Below are 7,830 nucleotides of genomic sequence, written 5' to 3' on the forward strand. Positions count from 1 at the left end.
TACAAAACAAATTCTGGCCACAAAATAGAGCAAAACACCAACGTCAAAGACCTGGGAGTAATCATGTCGGAGGATCTCACCTTCAAGGACCATAACATTGTATCAATCGCATCTGCTAGAAAAATGACAGGATGGATAATAAGAACCTTCAAAACTAGGGAGGCCAAGCCCATGATGACACTCTTCAGGTCGCTTACTAACAGCACCTTTCAAGGCAGGTGAAATTGCTGACCTAGAAAATGTACAGAGAACCTTCACGGCACGCATAACAGAGATAAAACACCTCAATTACTGGGAGCGCTTGAAGTTCCTGAACCTGTATTCCCTGGAACGCAGGCGGGAGAGATACATGATTATATACACCTGGAAAATCCTAGAGGGACTAATACCGAACTTGCACACGGAAATCACTCACAACGAAAGCAAAAGACTCGGTAGACGATGCAACATCCCCCCAATGAAAAGCAGGGGTGTCACTAGCACGTTATGAGAGAATACAATAAGTGTTAGGGGCCCGAGACTGTTCAACTGCCTCCCAGCATACATAAGGGGGATTACCAATAGACCCCTGGCTGTCTTCAAGCAGGCACTGGACAAGCACATAAAGTGGTACCTGACCAGCCGGGTTATGGCTCGTACGTTGGATTGCGTGCAGCCAGCAGTAACAGTCTGGTTGATCAGGCTCTGATCCACCAGGAGGCCTGGCCACAGACCGGGCCGCGGGGGCATTGACCCCCGGAACTCTCTCCAGGTAAACAGTCTAAACGTTACCCGTCAGCTCTTACCAGCCTGACAAGAAGATCTAAAAAATTGTATTATAAATATAGATTACATAACGGCCATACCACGTTGAACGCAGTGCTTCTCGCCCGATCAGGGAAGTTAAGCAAGGTTGGGCTTGGTTAGTACTTGAATGGGTGACCGCCTGGGAATACCAAATGCTGTTGGCATAAATCTTTGAAGGACCTGCCTAGTATGGGCCAACAGGCCTGCTGCAGTGTCCCTCCTTTCTTATGTTCTTATAGCATCAAAGGTGATATGAAAAAAAAACTGGAAAACTCTATCTGAAATTCTTGGAACTAAAAAGTTATCCTAAAACAAAACAATCAAATCAGACGAACCCATGTTCCCACCAACTGAAACAACAGACTCAATGTTTTCTTCTCCACCATAGGAAAAAATCTAGCGAACAAAATACCGAGCTCTAACTCCCGTCCATCCGACTACCTCATAGGTACCTACCCAAATACGCTATTCCTAGCTCCAACCAACTAGAAGTCTTGCTCATTATCAACACCCTTAAAAACAAGGCAGGAGACATAAACAACTTGACTGCTTTTATGTACAAAAAAGCTTCTCAAGTATTGTCACCAATTATTGCAACACTCTTAAACAAATCCATTGAATCATCTACCTTCCCAACAATCCTCAAAATAGCAAGGGTCACTCCGATCTGTAAAGGAGGTGACCAAGCTGACTTGAATAACTATAGACCAATATCTAACTTACCACTGCTCTCTAAAATCTTTGAAAAATTAATTCATAGACGGATCTATTCCTACCTCGTCTCACACAACATATTAAACCCTTGTCAGTTTGGATTCAGGAATAATAATATGCAGATGGTGCAAACTCTTCTACCCAACCAATCACAGCAGGAGTCCCACAAGGAAGCGTCCTTGGACCACTCCTCTTTCTCATCTACATCAATGATCTACCGAATGCATCACAGCTACTCAAACCCATATTATTTGCAGATGACACTGCATACGTCTTCTCCCACCCAAACCCAGTCATACTCGCCATCACTGTCAGTGCCGAATTGCAGAAAATATCTGCCTGGATGATGACTAATAAACTTACCTTGAATACTGATAAAACCTATTTCATTCAGTTTGGAAACAAAGCTGCAAATGATCCACTTAACGCTTTACGGATCATCTTGTTTTTTTTATATTTTATTTAAAACTTCATGTACAAATATATAAGGGTACATATATCAATATGTAACACTGACACTGGTGATGAGCAATAAACATTCACTACACAATCTACTGAATAAGCACATACATAAGGACATTAAAATAAACTTAACACAACCTACAGACTGCTTCTACGTACGTTGTTTCACAAGTACACAAGGGTTCATAGATATAGTGGAACCTACTCATTATTGCTTACACTCCCCCCCCACCAATGAATACATTCTACATTCCCATGTTTACTTAAAATTAAAAAATGACTTGAACAAGGACAGCATCAATAACACAATATATAAACACATAACAATCCAGGCAACACCTGACACTATGCTATATACAAGTTTTTAAAACATATCACAATTCAAGAAGGAATAAAGGTATAATAATAAAGGCCACAAAATGGCTATAAACAAAACTCCTGAATTACAACCTCAACAAAAAAATAATGCACCAAGCTTAATGACAATCACCCATAATACAACTCGCAACAAATTACACAATACCTACAATATGCATTATTAAGAAACCTGTGCTGCAACACAGGTGACCCATCATCCCTCCCCCCACTCACACAACACAGGTGACCCATCATCCCTCTCCCCACTCACACAACACAGGTGACCCATCATCCCTCCCCCCACTCACACAACACAGGTGACCCATCATCCCTCCCCCCACTCACACAACACAGGTGACCCATCATCCCTCCCACCACTCACACAACACAGGTGACCCATCATCCCTCCCACCACACACAACACAGGTGACCCATCATCCCTCCCCCCACTCACACAACACAGGTGACCCATCATCCCTCCCCCACTCACACAACACAGGTGACCCATCATCCCTCCCCCCACTCACACAACACAGGTGACCCATCATCCCTCCCCCACTCACACAACACAGGTGACCCATCATCCCTCCCCCCACTCACACAACACAGGTGACCCATCATCCCTCCCCCCACTCACACAACACAGGTGACTCATCATCCCTCCCCCCACTCACACAACACAGGTGACTCATCATCCCTCCCCCCACTCACACAACACAGGTGACTCATCATCCCTCCCCCCACTCACACAACACAGGTGACTCATCATCCCTCCCCCACTCACACAACACAGGTGACCCATCATCCCTCCCCCCACTCACACAACACAGGTGACTCATCATCCCTCCCCCCACTCACACAACACAGGTGACCCATCATCCCTCCCCCACTCACACAACACAGGTGACTCATCATCCCTCCCCCCACTCACACAACACAGGTGACTCATCATCCCCCCCACTCACACAACACAGGTGACCCATCATCCCTCCCCCACTCACACAACACAGGTGACCCATCATCCCTCCCCCCACTCACACAACACAGGTGACTCATCATCCCCCCCACTCACACAACACAGGTGACCCATCATCCCTCCCCCCACTCACACAACACAGGTGACCCATCATCCCTCCCCCCACTCACACAACACAGGTGACTCATCATCCCCCCCACTCACACAACACAGGTGACCCATCATCCCTCCCCCCACTCACACAACACAGGTGACCCATCATCCCTCCCCCCACTCACACAACACAGGTGACCCATCATCCCTCCCCCCACTCACACAACACAGGTGACCCATCATCCCTCCCCCCACTCACACAACACAGGTGACCCATCATCCCTCCCCCCACTCACACAACACAGGTGACCCATCATCCCTCCCCCCACTCACACAACACAGGTGACCCATCATCCCTCCCCCCACTCACACAACACAGGTGACCCATCATCCCCCCACTCACACAACACAGTTGACCCATCATCCCTCCCCCCACTCACACAACACAGGTGACCCATCATCCCTCCCCCCAATCACACAACACAGGCGACCCATCATCCCTCCCCCCACTCACACAACACAGGTGACTCATCATCCCTCCCCCCACTCACACAACACAGGTGACCCATCATCCCTCCCCCCACTCACACAACACAGGTGACCCATCATCCCTCCCCCACTCACACAACACAGGTGACCCATCATCCCTCCCCCCACTCACACAACACAGGTGACCCATCATCCCTCCCCCCACTCACACAACACAGGTGACCCATCATCCCTCCCCCACTCACACAACACAGGTGACCCATCATCCCTCCCCCCACTCACACAACACAGGTGACCCATCATCCCTCCCCCCACTCACACAACACAGGTGACTCATCATCCCTCCCCCCACTCACACAACACAGGTGACCCATCATCCCTCCCCCCACACACACAACACAGGTGACTATCATCCCTCCCCCCACTCACACAACACAGGTGACCCATCATCCCTCCCCCCACTCACACAACACAGGTGAACCATCATCCCTCCCCCCACTCACACAACACAGGTGACTCATCATCCCTCCCCCCACTCACACAACACAGGTGACCCGTCATCCCTCCCCCCACTCACACAACACAGGTGACCCCTCATCCCTTCCCCCACTCACACAACACAGGTGACCCATCATCCCTCCCCCCACTCACACAACACAGGTGATCCATCATCCCTCCCCCCACTCACACAACACAGGTGACCCATCATCCCTCCCCCCACTCACACAACACAGGTGACCCATCAACCCTCCCCCCACTCACACAACACAGGTGACCCATCATCCCTCCCCCCACTCACACAACACAGGTGACCCATCATCCCTCCCCCCACTCACACAACCCAGGTGACTCATCATCCCTCCCCCCACTCACACAACACAGGTGACCCATCATCCCTCCCCCACTCACACAACACAGGTGACCCATCATCCCTCCCCCCACTCACACAACACAGGTGACCTATCATCCCTCCCCCACTCACACAACACAGGTGACTCATCATCCCTCCCCCCACTCACACAACACAGGTGACCCATCATCCCTCCCCCCACTCACACAACACAGGTGACTCATCATCCCTCCCCCCACTCACACAACACAGGTGACCCATCATCCCTCCCCCAACTCACACAACACAGGTGACCCATCATCCCTCCCCCACTCACACAACACAGGTGACTCATCATCCCTCCCCCCACTCACACAACACAGGTGACTCATCATCCCCCCCACTCACACAACACAGGTGACCCATCATCCCTCCCCCCACTCACACAACACAGGTGACTCATCATCCCTCCCCCCACTCACACAACACAGGTGACTCATCATCCCTCCCCCACTCACACAACACAGGTGACCCATCATCCCTCCCCCCACTCACACAACACAGGTGACTCATCATCCCTCCCCCCACTCACACAACACAGGTGACCCATCATCCCTCCCCCCACTCACACAACACAGGTGACCCATCATCCCCCCCCACTCACACAACACAGGTGACCCATCATCCCTCCCCCCACTCACACAACACAGGTGACCCATCATCCCTCCCCCCACTCACACAACACAGGTGACCCCTCATCCCTCCCTACCCTCACACAACACAGGTGACCCATCATCCCTCCCCCCACTCACACAAGACAGGTGACCCATCATCCCTCCCCCCACTCACACAACACAGGTGACCCATCATCCCCCCCCACTCACACAACACAGGTGACCCATCATCCCTCCCCCCACTCACACAACACAGGTGACCCATCATCCCTCCCCCCACTCACACAACACAGGTGACCCATCATCCCTCCCCCTACTCACACAACACAGGTGACCCATCATCCCTCCCCCCACTCACACAACACAGGTGACCCATCATCCCTCCCCCCACTCACACAACACAGGTGACTCATCATCCCTCCCCCCACTCACACAACACAGGTGACCCATCATCCCTCCCCCCACTCACACAACACAGGTGACCCATCATCCCCCCCACTCACACAACACAGGTGACCCATCATCCCTCCCCCACTCACACAACACAGGTGACCCATCATCCCTCCCCCACTCACACAACACAGGTGACTCATCATCCCTCCCCCACTCACACAACACAGGTGACCCATCATCCCTCCCCCCACTCACACAACACAGGTGACCCATCATCCCTCCCCCCACTCACACAACACAGGTGACTCATCATCCCTCCCCCACTCACACAACACAGGTGACTCATCATCCCTCCCCCCACTCACACAACACAGGTGACCCATCATCCCTCCCCCCACTCACACAACACAGGTGACCCATCATCCCCCCCCCACTCACACAACACAGGTGACCCATCATCCCTCCCCCCACTCACACAACACAGGTGACCCATCATCCCTCCCCCCACTCACACACCACAGGTGACCCATCATCCCTCCCCCCACTCACACAACACAGGTGACCCATCATCCCTCCCCCCACTCACACAACACAGGTGACCCATCATCCCTCCCCCCACTCACACAACACAGGTGACCCATCATCCCTCCCCCCACTCACACAACACAGGTGACCCATCATCCCTCCCCCCACTCACACAACACAGGTGACCCATCATCCCCCCCACCACACAACACAGTTGACCCATCATCCCTCCCCCCACTCACACAACACAGGTGACCCATCATCCCTCCCCCCAATCACACAACACAGGCGACCCATCATCCCTCCCCCCACTCACACAACACAGGTGACTCATCATCCCTCCCCCCACTCACACAACACAGGTGACCCATCATCCCTCCCCCCACTCACACAACACAGGTGACCCATCATCCCTCCCCCACTCACACAACACAGGTGACCCATCATCCCTCCCCCCACTCACACAACACAGGTGACCCATCATCCCTCCCCCCACTCACACAACACAGGTGACCCATCATCCCTCCCCCACTCACACAACACTGGTGACCCATCATCCCTCCCCCCACTCACACAACACAGGTGACCCATCATCCCTCCTTCCACTCGCACAACACAGGAGACTCATCATCCCTCCCCCCACTCACACAACACAGGTGACCCATCATCCCTCCCCCCACACACACAACACAGGTGACTCATCATCCCTCCCCCCACTCACACAACACAGGTGACCCATCATCCCTCCCCCCACTCACACAACACAGGTGAACCATCATCCCTCCCCCCACTCACACAACACAGGTGACACATCATCCCTCCCCCCACTCACACAACACAGGTGACCCGTCATCCCTCCCCCCACTCACACAACACAGGTGACCCATCATCCCTTCCCCCACTCACACAACACAGGTGACCCATCATCCCTCCCCCCACTCACACAACACAGGTGATCCATCATCCCTCCCCCCACTCACACAACACAGGTGACTCATCATCCCTCCCCCCACTCACACAACACAGGTGACCCATCATCCCTCCTCCCACTCACACAACACAGGTGACCCCTTATCCCACCCCACTCACACAACACAGGTGACCCATCATCCCTCCCCCACTCACACAACACAGGTGACCCATCATCCCTCCCCCCAGTCACACAACACAGGTGACTCATCATGCCTCCCCCACTCACACAACACAGGTGACCCATCATCCCTCCCCCCACTCACACAACACAGGTGACCCATCATCCCTCCCCCCACTCACACAACACAGGTGACTCATCATCCCTCCCCCACTCACACAACACAGGTGACTCATCATCCCTCCCCCCACTCACACAACACAGGTGACCCATCATCCCTCCCCCCACTCACACAACACAGGTGACCCATTATCCCTCCTCGACTCACACAACACAGGTGACCCATCATCCCTCCCCCCACTCACACAACACAGGTGACCCATCATCCCTCCCCCCACTCACACAACACAGGTGACCCATCATCCCTCCCCCCACTCACACA

General features: G+C 52.8%; 1 pseudogene; it reads left to right on the forward strand.

Moving 5' to 3' along the window:
- The first annotated feature begins 831 nt into the window (after positions 1 to 831).
- Positions 832 to 950, forward strand: LOC128694702 (5S ribosomal RNA; annotated as a pseudogene).
- The last annotated feature ends 6,880 nt before the right edge of the window (positions 951 to 7,830 follow it).

The sequence above is a fragment of the Cherax quadricarinatus genome, chromosome 6 (assembly GCF_038502225.1).
Source record: "Cherax quadricarinatus isolate ZL_2023a chromosome 6, ASM3850222v1, whole genome shotgun sequence".
NCBI lineage: Eukaryota > Metazoa > Arthropoda > Malacostraca > Decapoda > Parastacidae > Cherax > Cherax quadricarinatus.